Genomic DNA, 15,721 nt, shown 5'->3' with positions numbered 1-15,721 from the left:
AACAGCTCACAAGCCTACAAAAGCCAGACAGGTATGTTTAATCCCTCTGCAAAAATGGAAGGAGATAAAACAAAGTTAATTACCGGTAGGGGCTGCTTCACTGTCAACGCCTGAGGCACCAAGAGGGACAGAAACACATATGAAATATAAAGGGCAACGGCATCCGTCCAAAATGGAGTTCTGCAAAGAAGGCTCTGGATGGATCCTGACTTAGGCAATCCCCATCAATTCAATGAGCCTTCTCTAGTGTGATTTACTACAGGAAGCAACAGGATTTGAGCCATTTATATGCAGGAAAGAGGACGCAGGGGAGGGGGCAGGATTTTAGCAAGGAAAACAGCATGGAACAGAAGTGGTTAAATTCCCCAGCCAGGGCCCTGATCAGGAAATGCAGCTGCAGCTTTTGATGAAAGGAAGTAGATAATTGTAAGCACAGAGTCAATATAATGTGCAATTTGATGTTAACTTTCCATTGATGGAGGCAGAATGGCCTCCTTGGAAAAGCTATGGGCCAACCTCCACAGAGAGGCTCACCCAGACTCCTCCTTTGTCATCTTTGGGCACTAAAACAAAAGGTGCTCCTGGCCATTTAAACAAACTGAAACAAATAAAACTCTCTGTGCGTGCAAACAGTGTTGGGTGTTTTAAGATGCAAAAATAAAAATTACTTTTTTGCGAAAGAGGGAAGTTTTATGCTGTGCCTTATTGGCTTTTAATGTCTTTCATTATTGCTTTGCACTTCAATATTGCATTTCCTTTGTCTGAGAAATGTGCCGCTGGGTGGCCATATAAAAATAAGAGGAATGCATTACAAACAGTGCTTCGCTCCAGCAAATAACTACTTTAACCAGAATTGCTGAAAACAAGGAACTATGTACATTGCTTCATTTGCACAGGAGTAAAGAAGCTAGCTTCTTAACTGTTATGAGGAGTATTACAATGGAACCAATGACATGATAGGGATAAGCATTCCACGGCTGAAGGCATTCAAGAAAAAACTGGACAATCCTCTGTCAGATCTGCTTCCATTTGCATTCCTGCATAGAGAAGGGGTTGGATTGGATGGCCTTATAGGTCCCTTCCAACTCAATGATTCTATATACAGAGCTACCCACTGATCCGGTGTTATCAACACTGGTCGGCAGCAATAGCCCTCTGAGGATCTAGGCAGGAGTTTGCATCTGGAGCTGCAGAAACAAGAAGGGCAATAAGTCAACTTTTGCAACACACACGAGATAATAATATAAACCTGATGTTCCATTGCCAAGACTCAAGTCAGTCCACAGCACATCTTCCACATCAACATTTCTGTTTGGCTGCAGCAAGAATGGATGAAGGGAGAAACGGCGAGTCCATAGTGGCTCCCAGAGGCCGCAGCCGTCAGCAAGCCAGCTGTGCACCCACACCGTGTACAGAACAGCATGGTTCACGACCGATCACCACACTAAGAAAGAAGTACCAGTGAAGTTTTTAAGACGCAGAAGATGTGCGTAATAAAGTCACCAGAAATCAGAGCAGTTGGGGAGTCAAGGCGGGGGTCACCTTCCCCCAAAGCCACCATGCAATAACAACATTGCACTAGGGGGTCTTTCAAAGGTACCTTTACCCCCTATTGCTGGTAAATCCTGATTACCTCAATGCCAGATTTTCTTCCCCAAACTGACATGCCTCTGTTTTCCCCCACAGTCTATGGGCTTCAAATGCCAAACCTACATTTTCATGCTGTGCACACAAGATGCAGTCACTTTGTGAACGCCACACCAGGAAAAGTTCAGACCTTTCTCTCCCTTACCAGCTTTCCTGCTCATTAATCAACACAGCTTAATGGAGGGCTGTTCGTTCAAACAGAATAAACCAGGACGCTCATTAAGAAGAAAACGTGTATGTGTACTTTCAGGAACAAAATTGTAAAAAACGGCCACAGTTAGTGCTGTAAATCCAGAAGAAAGACGTGCCAGCTGCGGTCTCCAACCCAGCTTCTGCATCGGAAATTATGGGAGTTGCAGTATGAAACACCTGCAAAACATCTGGCAAGCCTAAGCACTCCGCCTCTGTGTTGTTTCATTCAAGGAATAGCCAAGAGCACACAGTTCGTCCAATTCAAACGCACACCGACTTCAAAAGGAGAATGGGGGGAATCAACTGAGCTCAGCTAAAGACTCTCTACCCCCTGAGCTGTGAAGGCACGTATCTAGACAAAATCCAGGAAGGCTTCGGGGAAGACAACAGATCAGGAAAATAATAATCTCAAAACTGCAGAGCTGAAAGGGAACCTATGGAGTCCAGCCCCTCGTCAAGGAGGCACCGTGGGGGAATTGAACACCCAAACTCTGGCTCCACAGCTAGAGGTTTTGCTCTCCCAGAAGGTCTCTAATTCTACCCCTTATATCTCAATTTAAAAAGAGAGCTGAAGATCCAGCAACCCTATAGATCAGGGGTGGGCAAGTAATTTCTATAAGGGGGGGCCACATGAAAAATCTGAACTGTGTTCGGGGGGCCGAACCAACTTTACTTAAAAATAACACGAAACAGTGATGTTATGATGGTTGTTGTGGGTTTTTCGGGCTCTTTGGCCGTGTTCTGAAGGTTGTTCTTCCTGACGTTTCGCCAGTCTCTGTGGCCGGCATCTTCAGAGGACTGGAGTAGGAACTCTGTCCATGCTCTGTCGGAGTTCCTACTCCAGTCCTCTGAAGAGGCCGGCCACAGAGACTGGTGAAACATTAGGAAGAACCTTCAGAACACGGCCAAAGAGCCTGAAAAACCCACAACAACCATCAGATCCCGGCCATGAAAGCCTTCGAGAATACAGTAATGTTATGATTGTTTTTATTTTAAACTTGTTAACTTTCACAAATACTAAAGAGGTGTGTGTTTTTTTGCGGTATGTTAAACATAAGCAACTGATCAACTTTACACAAAAAGCTATAAATGGTTTTGATGTCCGGCGGGCTGGACAGAAGCAGCTTGCGGGCTGTATGTGGCCCTTGGGCCGCACTTTACCCAGGTCTGCTATAGATGATGTGGAACACTAACTTCCATCAGTTCCAACTAGCACAGCCAATAATGATGGGAAATGCAATGTCTGGAGGGACCACAGATTTTCCATCTCTGGTCTGAAAGGAAAAGTTAACCAGTGATGAGGAAGACTGCTGCCTGATGCTCTGGAGAGATGATACCAGTTAATACAAAAAAACAGGTGGGGAAACTTTGGCCTTCTATGAACTTTAGATTGTTGCTACATGCCACCAAGTTGAACCCATCTTATAGCGACCCTAATAGGGCTTTCAAGGTAAGTGAGATATATAAGGACTAGAGATGGGGGATATGCCTATTCATACGTATATGAATATCCCCATCACAGGGTCGAGACCATCCATTCATACGTCTTGCCACGGCGCCGGTCCCACTCGTCCTTCTGATGGCGCCTGGAGCTCCACTGGCCACTCCAGGTAGGGGGCAGGAGGATGAGTCTCCCTGCATGGCTGCTGAGTGGCCAGCTAAGCAGGAAGAGAATGGGACCCTTCCCACAGCAGGGCATGTGAGTGGACGGTCCGATCCCAGGAAGTCAGACCTTCATTAGGGCCAACTGCGACGGGGATATTCACATTCATCAAGAAATACGAATATCCCCATCTCTAACACGGGGGGATTTCACCTGTTTCACTCCACTAGTGAAGTTCCATGGCTGAATAGGGATTCAAACCCTGGTTTCCAGACTCCTAGTCCATCAATCTATCCGCTAAACCACACCAGGTGTCAAGTTTTGGATTACAACACCCATAATCCTGCATCATCAAGCATGATAATTGGGTCTTCTGGCAGGAAGTCCAAAAAAAATTTGGAGAGGCAAAAGTTCCCCACTCCTATACTTCTATAATGACTTGAGGACAGCCAGTGGGGTATAGTAGATAGCACAGATTAAAACACAGGAGACCTGTGTTCAAATCCTGATTTAGCTAAGGAACCTCACCAGCTAACTTTCCTGGAAAATCCTACATACCTCAAAAACCTCCTAAGGTGGTCATCATTCAGAACAAGATTGATGGCACTTAACAAGCTGGCATTTGGTGGTCCCTTGTGCCTTGTGTTCAGTGGTAAAAGAAGATCAGAACACGACTACCAGTCTATCTTGGCCACTCTGAACTCCCTCTTCTGACTGACCGAAGCGCTCCAGGGTCTCAGGAAGAAAATAAAGTCCATGTGGCCAGATAGATACTAACCCCTACAGCCTCTACGTAGAAAGAGCAAAGATGGAATGCTGCAGATTTATTGTTCTTTTTTGTGGAATTCTGAACATAAATAATGTTTATGGTGCATTTTTAAACTGCTTCTAAATTACTAGCCTTCTAAATATTATTATAGGTTTAAGGGCTCCTAAATGTTGCAATTTATTGTGGTTTTAGCAGCTTCTGTTTTTAACCATTTGTGAGCCACCCAGGCGAAAGGTGGTACAGAAATAAAGACAGCAGGCTACAAGGGTCCAAAAAGACTACAGTTCCCACAATTCCTGAACATTAGCTGTACCAGTCGGGGCCTATTAATGGGTATCAGGGAAGCAACAGGCTAGAGGGCCTAGTTCTTCCATAATACCTATTTCCCTGTAAGCTAATGTGCAAATAAGAAATGTAAACATGAAATATTTCTGTTCAACAAAACTTGTTTGTTTTGATGAACTCAGATTAAATATTTTGCATTCTGTAGTTCTTATATTCACATTTTTAAACAAGATAATGAGCATTATGGAAAAGACACGGAAGAGGGCAGAAAAAAATTTTTATGTCAAGGTCATCCGCTTTCATGGTCATCTTGAAATTTGTGGCAATCTTATGTGCAGACAGTCCACGTCTAGTCGCTTACCTGAAAGCACTCAAACGGTTCCACGACGCAGGCTATAGGAGTTTCCAGACAAAGCTTGGGAAAGTTACTTTTTGGGACCACAGCTCTTAAATTTCCCCCAGCCATGAGGATGGAAGGAAACTGGAAATTGCACACACACCCCAAAAGTATATATATTTTTAAATGGTCTGTTTGCTGATGCTCAATGTCAGTGGCAGTGAGACAAGAGCCCATCTTATAGATTTACACTGAAATAAAAGTAGATGCCTCTAAAAAATCCCAGCCAAACCTATCTGGAAACATTCACGTTAATTTCTTTCCTTCTAAAATTGTCATCATTGTCATCATGCGCTATCAAGTCAATTCTGACTTACAATGACCTTTTTCAGAGTTTTCCAAGTAGAGAATACTCAGAAGTGGTTTCCCGTTCCCTTCCTCTAGGGGGCACCCTGGGACTGTGCAGCTGGCCCAAGGCTACCCAGGCTGGCTCTATTCGCTGGAAGCACAGTAGTAGATTGACCTTCCAGCCTCTGGCTCCCAGCTGGATACTTAAACCACTGAGCTACAGGGGGAGATTATTCCAGAATTGTACACCTCTCACTAAGCCTTACATGAGATCATTAAGGCAAAGAAAGGAGGAGAGGAGCACGGGGGGGGGGGGGGACAGTGGATTCAAACTTTCCTTTTTAAGACTACAGTGGTGCCCTGCATAGCAACGTTAATCCGTTCCAGATTAATCGTCGCTATCCGGAAACATCGCAATGCTGGGGGGAACCCCATAGAAACGCATTAAACTTCGTTTAATGCATTCCTATGGGGCGAAAACTCACTGTTATGTGAAGATCCTCCATAGCGCCGCCATTTTCGCCACCTCGGTAAACGAGGAAATCCCGTGAAAATGGTTGTGGCGGCCATTTTGGGCACCCCGATCAGCTGTTCCACAAACATCGCAATGCGAAGATGGGTAAGCGAAACGCTTACCGATCATCACAATGCGATGTTTAGGCTATTAAAACATTGCAATGCGATCACATTAGCGATCCCAAAAAATAGATTGCTATGCGGATTCGTCGTTAAACGGTGCGCTCGTTATGCGAGGCACCACTGTATAGCTCTCCGAATCACCACAGAGACCATAGCCAGCAGGAGGGATTCTGGGAGCTGAAGCCCAAATACCTAACTTCTCTAAGCTCTGGCTGCTGGGCGGAGATCAGAGATGATTTAGACCAAGGCAACGAAGCCAAAGGTAAGGAAGGTGGGAAAGGCAAGCCAAAACATCTGGAAGCCGAAAGGTTTTCCATGCTAATAAAGATTTTGAGCAACGAATTCAAAGTCAGCAGCCATGGCGCTAAGTCAGAGCAATCATTAGAAAGCAAAAGGTCAAGGCACCCAGGCTTCCTTAAACTAGCTGAAGATCTATGACCCAGGATAGTTCTGCTGGAGGAAATCCTCCCCTCACCCACCCAGTACAAGCATGTGTGTATATATATGTATATATATATATATGTATATGTGTGTATATATATATATGTATATGTAAATATGTGTGTGTATACACACACGTGCACACACACACATACATACATGCATATATACATATGCATATATATTTGGTCCTAATAAGATCACACACACACACACACACACACACACACACACACACATAAGCAAAGCACTCGCCATCAATGTCATTCCAGTCTCTCCTGAAAAATTTAGGTCTTCAAAATCACAGCAGAGAAAGAACTGGCAGCAAATCTTGCCTTAGGCCTACCAATATTAGGCTCCGCTCCTGGAATAATTCAAATCGTTCTCCACATTCGGAACTGGGTAAAAGATTCCACTAGGGACCGGAAACATTTCTTACAATCCCGCCTGATTGAGCAAATCATTTGCCCTCGAGCTGGCTGTGTGCAACGGCCAGGCCAAAACAGGCGAGTTACACCATCTGCCACTGACACGACCGTCCCGGTCTTTAAATAGCCAAGGGTCAACCACAAGAGCGCCAAAGCACGTGCATCTCTGTCCCCAAGACGCTGTACAACATGCCACCTCCTGAAAAACGGCACTTCCGTTAGCCAGGAAAGTGCATTTCTACAAGAAGGGAGCCAACGGATTTGTTCCAAGGGTTTAGGGTGGTCTCGTTTTCTTACTCAACGCCTTCTTCTAAGAAAGACAGCTCTCTTCCTAAAGGCCTTGTTCAGTTATTTAAAAAAAAAGCAGAAGGAACAAATCAGGAAATAAAAAACAAACACCTGATTCTCAACTTATGCCTCAAAGTTTGCATTCATCATTTTATCCAAAACTGCTCATGAGCCTGTGCATGGCTAAACTTTTTAGGATTATACTCCATGCATCTGATGCTGCAGGTTATAGTCCGTAAAAACATGAGGTATAACAATTGTGTCAGCCTTCATGGTGCCATACGATTCCTCATGGTTGTTTTACATCATTAAAATTTGTGCTACAAAGAGATTAACTTCTCCTTACCTCTCCATTATTTCATTTTCAAAAGAATAACAAATGAACAATCAGTTCTTCTCAGCACTTAAGAAATTCCTTAATGGCAAGTTATTTATAACATATAATCTGAACCCAAGTCTAACAAGTAACATCTTCTCAAGCGATATGTTGAAGGTGGCCATCATCTTCCTCATTACCATATTTGGAGCCCATCTGCCTTGGAAAGGCACCCTGTAAAGACAGCCACAGAACACTGCAAAAAACCAGGTGCCCAGATTGACAAATCTAACTTTTTTAAAAGCTCAGATCCCAAGATTCATCAACTACAGCTGCAGAAGCTAAAGACACCAAAGCACAGAAAACTAGGAACTTCCGAATCCCATTTTTTGTTTTCAGCAATGGGATGGAACAGAGTTCACCTTTCATACAGAAGTTCACTCCTGTTTACACAAAGCCAAACCTCCCCTGTTCAGGATCTTACCAGATGTCATTGGACTACACCACCTATTATTCCAAGTAGCTGGCTGGGGATAATGGGAGTTGTGGTCCTATAACATCTGAAAGGCAGCTAATGAGGAAAGCTGGCTTAAGCTCTTTATTTCAGCATTTAACTTATTAAAAAAACATTTTGTTACTGCTTTTTAAAAAAAACAAGTCAGAAACATCTGCCCTTTTGCGGTGCATGACCCCAAAGTCTACCAAGAAATCCTGATCTGCCTTCTGCCCTCTCTTGAAGACACAACCCTGCTCTCTCCATACAGACACACACACGCATCACAGCTTGCAAATGTTGTTCTAACAAGCCAGAAGTTGTTGGAAAAATAAAACTCCTAGAGGAATTTGCACCCCTCGGGGTTTGGAAAGGTAACAGAAGGTGTGTTGGTAAGCCAGGTTGCAGAGAAAGGGAGCTTTAAAAAAAAGGGGGGGAGTTTTTCATTAAGCCACTGGAGAAGCTGAAACTTCACACAGACACCATCTGATAACACGTGAGCCAACTCTCAATAATGAAACACTGCCTGCCAACAGCTCCGTGTAAGAAGGGCTACCAAGAACAGCAAAGAAATGAGAGGGTGATGCAAGCTCCTATCAAATCGAGATCAATGTAGCCATTACTCTGGATCACAAGATGCCTCTTCAACCACAGTGCACTGAAGGCTTTGAAGGCACTGGATGTAAAGATGTGGCCCCAGCGGGTCCAACAGCAGACCACCAAAAAAAAGAGAGGAGGGGCTACTTTCCATGCGCCAATGCTCTCCCCCTTACCTGCTGATGTCAGAACAGACCATGCAGCAAGATAGCACCACATCCCAAACCATTCACCAGGATTGCCCTGTCAAAAGAATCCAGCAGCCAAGGGTATCGGAGATGCAAAAAAATGGTTCTGGGGATGCCGTCCATGGAGAGAAAAATAAAATGTGAAGCAATCAGAAAACACATGTGTTAACAGCTTTTTCTCAAGCCGGGCAGCTTTAAGGATTTCTGTATGTTAGGTTAAACCTAGAAAATTCCCCCGCCTCATCAGCTTTTGGCTTTAGCTAGAGGAAGAAATAATGGGCATCAAAGCCAGTAGTGCTGCCAACATAAAGCAAGATCCTCAGAACATCACAACAAAATCTTCATCGACCTCAAGCCTCCTGTCCCAGCAGAAAATCGATAAATCCCCAAGCCGTCCACTGCAAATTCTGCTGCCCTGCTTTGGACTCTGCAAGTAAACTCACTTCTAAAACAAAGAAGTAGTCCACCATGACTAGATAGGCGGGATATAAATTAAATAAATAATAATAATAATAAAGAAACTTATTGTCTCTTTCCCGGCCAGTTGAAAAAAAAATGCATTATCTACCGAAAGGGCACAAGATCCATTTTCTTTACTAGATCTGGGAAACAAGGGAGACTCCAGGTATCACCTCAGCACCTCGGGTTGGTGCAAAGTTGGAACCTGCAACCAGATGCAGGATCCACGCGCTGCTGCAATCACGCATTTCCTGAAAAGAGAAAGATGGCAAGGCAGAGTGGCATTCCTCCAAAGACCAGCTCTGCCACTGGGCGAAGGGAGCTATGATTTAATTAAGCAGGTGACATGAGCTTTAACCCTACCATGATGCTCACAAACCCAGGGAAGGTAAACGATTTACCATCCACCCACTCCAGCACTCAAAGTCAATGGGAACACCTGGGAGAGATAACTTGTCCCTACTGGCCTTACCTGGTTTGCACACAGGTGTAACCTCCCTGCTCACCTCCGGCTGGCAACTCAACAAAATCCCACCACCAGCACTTCCATCAAGTGGGTCCCTAAATACCAGGGCACTCACAAGACTCAAAGCTGCACCTGGGAGGAACACCTGGGCATGGAGAAGTGGAAGAATGACGGGGGGGGGGGAAGGAGGGAGAGGATCCCTCGGGAGGATCTCTGGGTCAACTATGCCTCATGTCCAGCTTCTGCTCCTCCTCGCCTCACACACGGGTATACATGTTCTCCCCCCCCCAACTGTGCCTGCCAAAGATCTGCCCCCCCCCCGTCCCAGGGAAGAGGCTGCCTGCCTTCCACCTGAGGTCCTTGTCAGCAAAGCAAGAAGGAAACCTGCCAGTCTTGGAGAGCCAGAGGGGGGGGGCGGTGGGGTGTGTGTGTGTAAAAGAGCTCCCCCTTGCCAAAGATGGGAGGGAGGGAGGGAGGGAGGGAGGGAGGGACCTGCCAGCCCTCCAGCCCCACATTCTTGGGCATGGGGGAAAAAGCAGCAGTCCCCTAAAACACACACACACACACACACACTTCCTCGAAACAGCCGCCCCCGCCGTTAACCCCTTCGGTCTCCCGCACCTCTGCCCATCCGAAATTAGGTGTACTCTCACTCAGCCCTTCTGAGAGTTGATCGCCCCCCCCTCTTTCCTCCCTCCCTCCCTCCCGGCATTAACCCCTTCCAGCCCGGGCAGAAGCGCTCCACGCCCCTCCCATCCCGGCCAGAGGACCCCCCCCACCCGCCCAGCCCCGTCCGTCCGCCCAGCGGCGGGAGCCCCAGGGGGACGCGGCGGCTGGGAGCGCCGAGGCCGCTTCTCCCGCCGGCACGGCGCGGGCCCTCTCGTCGGGGCGGTGGCTCCGGCCGCGCCCGCCGCCCGGCCGCCTTCCTTCCCCGAGCCCGTCCCGGCGGGTCGGTCGGTGGGTCGGTGGGCCGTCCCGGCCGGGCGCTACGTACCAGCCGGTGCGAGGAAGCGCCGCGCCTCCGCCGCCCGCCCGTTCTCCGCCGCCGCCGCCCGGCTGTCATCTTGGCTGGAGGCGCGGAGAGGAGGAGGAGGAGGAGGAAGAAGAGGAGGAGGAGGAGGAGGAGCCGGCGCCGGAGCCGGACGCGGCGGGGAGCGCAGCGGAGCTCTCGCTCGCTCGCTCGGCCGCCGCCGGGAAGGGAGGCGAGGCCGGTCCGGGAGAGGGGAGGAGGCAGGCAGGCAGGCAGGCAGGCGGGGAAAGCAAGCTTCAGGAAGCCAGCCCAGCCCAGCCCAGCCGGAGCCCGCGCCGCGCACGCCTCTGCTTCCACCACCGCCGCCGCCGCCGCGCCCTCTCGGCCCTCGGGGCGTCCTCCGGGCGAAAGCGCGCACGATGCGCACCGACGGGGCCGGCGGACAATGGCCAGCGCCGAGCCGAGCCGGCCGAGGGGGGCCGCCTTCCACGTGCTGGGGCGGAGGGGCCGCGGGGGCGAGACGGCGCCGCCAGAGGGACCCCGCGAGGAGGAGGAGGAGGAGGCGGTGGTCCGCCAAAGCCGGCCCCCGAGCCGGAGCGGAGCGGGAGACTTCGGCCCCGGCACCAGGGTGGCCGTGGAATCGGCGCGACTTCGGAGGCGGGAAAGGAAGAGGAAGGAGGAGGAGAAGGAGAAGAAGACGCCCTCATCCTTGTGATCTCCAGAAAAGAGGCATCGTGGCAGCTTTTCTGCAAACTCCCCTGGTGCCAAATAAATTGGGGACATCAACTGCCGCGAGAAAGACACCGCGAGTCCTGGATCTTTGGGAGTTCAATCCCCCGCTGAGTCTCTACCCTATGAGTAGAGCCAGCCTGTGTGGCCCTGGGCGAGCTGGGCAGCCCCAGGGAGTCTCGGGTAGAAAGTGAATGGTAAACTCCTGAGTGCTCCCTCCCTGGAAAACTCCGCGGAAGGGGTTGCGTGTGCCTGCCGTCAATTGACTTGATGGCACATACAGTAATTAGAAGTCTGCCATTCAAGCCACACGTAGAAGCCTGCATGACAGCCACACTGAGGTGGGAACGTAGGTCTCATGGGAGTGGGGCTTAGGTCACACTAGGTGTGACAGATCCATAGATCTCATCGGTTTCCCATGAGATTCCTGCCGCTTTCATTCAGATATTTCCAATTATAAGCAGGTAGTCATCTTGTTTGGGTAGAACTTGGGTGCAGAAAGCCATCCCGCCCCCCCCCCAGCAGAAGCAGCAGCAGGTATTGCCAACATCATCTAATAAGATTCCCCTCTTCTCCCACAGGACATAAAAACAGAGGGAGCAAGCCTTCTATCAACTCAGGACAGTGATCTATTCATTCCAGTATTATAAATTCTGACTGGCAGCCGTTCTGCCAGCAGGACTCTTTCTTGGGATTCCCTGGGGGTTATCCATCCAAGCGCAAACTCCCCCCCCCTTTTGAAATCAGATAAGGTTGGTGCTTTCAGGAAGGTGTGCAATTAAGAGTGTTGGTCTGAGCTTTGGGAGTAACTTTTCCCATCATTCAATATTTAACCGGCTCAAGGTTCATGCAGCCTTCCATCCTTCTGAGTTCAGTAAAATGAGTACCCAGTTTGCTTGCCTAATTATATTGTAAGCCACACAAAGAGTGCTGCAAGCACTATGGGGCAGTATATTAGACAGACAGACAGACAGACAGACAGACAGACAGACAGACAGACAGACAGACAGACAGACAGACAGACAGACAGACAGATAGATAGATAGATAGATAGATAGATAGATAGATAGATAGATAGATAGATAGATAGATAGATAGATAGATAGATAGATAATCAATCTATCCTTCAGGTGAACTCAAGCTAGCAGATGACAGCAATACCAAACTACAGAAGAAGTAAATCTTGGCAGAAACTCTGCAGTCTCTTCTGGCCTCCAGCCCTTGGCAATTGTGGCCAAGTTTTTTTTTTTAATTCTGATATGATCACTCAGCAATTCTTGACTCAACTTTCCTAATTAGACTCTGCTTGTAGGGTTCAGCACTGAGCAGTAGCATAATGGTAGACATACAGAGATGCAGGCACTCATCATCATAGTCCCAATAGCGTTAAGGTCAGTCCCAAAATGAAGGCCACTGTGTTGATCCAAATAAGTTTGAGCAGTGTCCAACCAGGAGGAGGTCTTTTGTAAAGCCAAAGCATCTTGAGGCCCTTTCAGGACCAAACCACCATGAAACACTTTACAACAACATGGACATGTATAAGTTGTACAGTTAAGTCATTAAATCAGGATGGGAAGCATGTGGCTTGTCATATGTTTTTGGACTACAATCTCTATCACCCCCTGGCCAACTTAATATTCAGGAATAGTATGCAGGAACTGCAGTCCTACCACAAGTGCATGCTCACACATTCCCTATTCCAGTTGCAAATGGTGATTTATAAATGATGCAGCTGTTCATTGCTGGAGCTAATGAGAACCAAAGTTAAGCAGCACCTTCAGAGCCATTGTAAAGCTCCCAGTTCTGACTGCTGCAGTCAGTCCCTTGTAAAGTTTAATATTCCAATAACGAGAAGCAAAGATCTGCAAGCAATTAGCTAATTTGTCTCTACACACATCCTCAAGTAGCATCCAAACATCTCTTGCCACCCTAAGCAAAAGCTAATCTAAACAAACCCCAGTCCAGTCACAATGTGGCAGATTTATGAGCTACTTTTACTTACTTACTTACTTACTTACTTACTTACTTACTTACTTACTTACTTACTTACTTACTTACTTACTTACTTACTTACTTACTTACTTACTTACTCTCCTATTAGTACCTGGCACTATCACAGCAAAAATGCCTGCATAAAACTTGGTCTGAGGGTTTGAGGAAGATATTGCATAGTTATTTTAAAAAAAAGAACTTTGAGTCTAAAATCTGACTTTATTATTAACAATAAACGGAGCCATCTTCACAATCCACAGTGAAGAAAAGCTTGGAATAAATCTTTCCCCCTTGTTTGACTGCCTTGCTGTTTTCCTTCATTCTTTCTCGGTGCTTCAACCACAAGCGTAAGAAAGAGGACATGAATGGGCAAACACACCAAACTATCCATGTGGCATGGAAAATTACTTTTCAGGATACAATGGGTAGAGAATGAAACGATCACATGCAGTTGTGTACAAACTGTGCACCTGTTCCTTGGAACTGTAAGTAGTTGAAAACAGTGGTTGTTCCTGTTTTCTCAGGTATTGAACCATCAAAAGAAGGGTTAGTCTTTGAAGGAAGCAAGAACAGCCCGTGAGTCATTAGCTAGATTTCTGAAGCAGGGACTTTTTTTTTTAACAGGTGCATCTTAAACAGAGCTTGGAAGTCTTTCCTTTTGGATCACAACTTCCAGAATTTTCCTGTCACTGGGACTATATATCCACATGGTTAAGGAAGGAAGAAGTAGAAAAACAACTGGCATGATGGCTGGACAATTTCTGCAAGTGCTAGAGACCAAACAAGTACGGTTTCTAAACTCTACTCGTAAGGCAAGGATGAAGAATGCAACTTGAAGTTAATCATGTAGTGGAACTTGAGCCCTCCGGGTAAAAGCACCAAGATTATTTGTATCGGAAATGAGAGGGTGCCACGCAGCTGATAACTGAAAAAGATGCATGTCTTTGCAAGGGTTTGGAGCAGAGACTCTCTCAGGTTTCCTGGACTTTCTTTTGCCTGCTTTGGCCTGTGCTAAACATCCTTCAACCTAGAGTTGCCTGCAACATTTCTTTCCTTCTCACATTTCCTTCTTGATCCGCTCTGAGACAGGACTGGGAAACATCTTCTCTTGGCTTGTGAATGATGAGAGGACAACCACTGTCTCCCTGAATCTCCCCCTTAGTTAGCCAGAACCTTTTCTCCGTGTATTTCTCCAATAAATACTACCCCGGATTGTGATGGTGGTTTACATGTGTGTGACTTAAAACTGACTGCAACAAATTGCTGATAACTAACAACTCATGGCATTCCCAGTGCTGTAGTGGATAAAGTGACAGATTAGGACTCTGGGGAACAGGGTTCAAATCCCTGCTGGGCATGGAAACTGGCTGGGGGAGTGGAACTGGTAAAACCACTCCTTAAAAATATCCCACTTACCTTGAAAGCCCTATTAGGGTCACCATAAGTTGGTTCTGAATTGACAACACAGAACGCACAACTTCTCTGCAGTTACAGTACTAGGTGCACACCTGAGCAGTCAGGCAAGTCTTGTAATGTGACCAGCACCTCATTAGTTGGTGACACTTTGCAGAAGCCTTTGTGCCGCAGGTTGGAAGACCAGCCATTGTAAGATTGAATCCACGCGACGGAGTGAGCCCGTCGCTTGTCCCAGCTCCCGACAACCTAGCAGTTCGAAAGCATGCAAAAATGCGAGTAGATAAATAGGTACTTCCTCAGTGGGAAGGTAAACAGCATTCCGTGTCTAGCCGCACTGGCCACGTGACCACGGTAACTGTCTACAGACAAACGCTGGCTCTGCGGCTTGGAGACGGGGATGAGCACTGTGCCCTAGAGTCGGACACGACTGGACAAAATTGTCAAGGGGAACCTTTGTCTTTACCTTATGGATTTAAATTGCTGCCTGCATAAATCTTCAAAAGAATTCTACCCTCTGGTTTTCTTATTTCCTAGATTTGAATGTGTAAATAAGGCAGCAAACTGGCATATTCATTTCTAGTATGTTCTCATCCACAATCTGGTCTGGGACGCCCTGAAAACATCTCTCGGTTTATGGGAAGATGTGATTTCAGCTTTTATTCCATTTCCCTCTTGCTTGCTTTTGAGTTTGATTCCCTTAAATAAAGATACATGTCAAATACCAATCATGGCAGTGCCCCAAATTTATCCAATAGCTTTGCTGCAATGGATTAAACTGTGCAGAATTTTTCCACTTTGGGAAGTTAAAATATAATCTCATCTTATTTCTGATAGGCTTATTGCGAAAGAAACGGAATTGCCACTCATACCTTCTCACCTACGCTGCAGCAATGAATAATAAAAAGGCTTCAGGGCTCTCGTTTCCAAAGTTTTTTTGCTTGACACACATAGCAAAGTGCCAATGGCTTCTTCTTGAGTCATCGTGAGCCTTTGTGGGCAAAGAAAAGGGTTCTTTTAATCAGAAGATAACCAGATTAATAGCCCATTCGGCTTTCTTGTTAAAAGAAATGTGCCAGCAAATTTCTTCAATGATACGCACGTTGAGCATCCAGAGGGGG

At 46.8% G+C, this 15,721-nt stretch overlaps 1 protein-coding gene across 1 annotated transcript in view; it reads right to left on the bottom strand.

The window, feature by feature from the left end:
- The window catches only part of MID2 (midline 2), a 203,299-nt gene extending 192,673 nt beyond the window's left edge, over nt 1-10,626 (bottom strand). Inside the window, exon 1 of the mRNA XM_072981397.2 lies at nt 10,491-10,626. The gene's annotated coding sequence lies outside the window, so the exon portion shown is untranslated. The remainder of the gene's footprint in view (nt 1-10,490) is intronic.
- Nucleotides 10,627-15,721: the final 5,095 nt, after the last annotated feature.

Source organism: Pogona vitticeps, chromosome 11 (genome assembly GCF_051106095.1).
Source record: "Pogona vitticeps strain Pit_001003342236 chromosome 11, PviZW2.1, whole genome shotgun sequence".
In the NCBI taxonomy this organism is placed as follows: Eukaryota; Metazoa; Chordata; class Lepidosauria; order Squamata; family Agamidae; genus Pogona; species Pogona vitticeps.
This window is presented reverse-complemented; position numbering and strand designations above follow the sequence as displayed.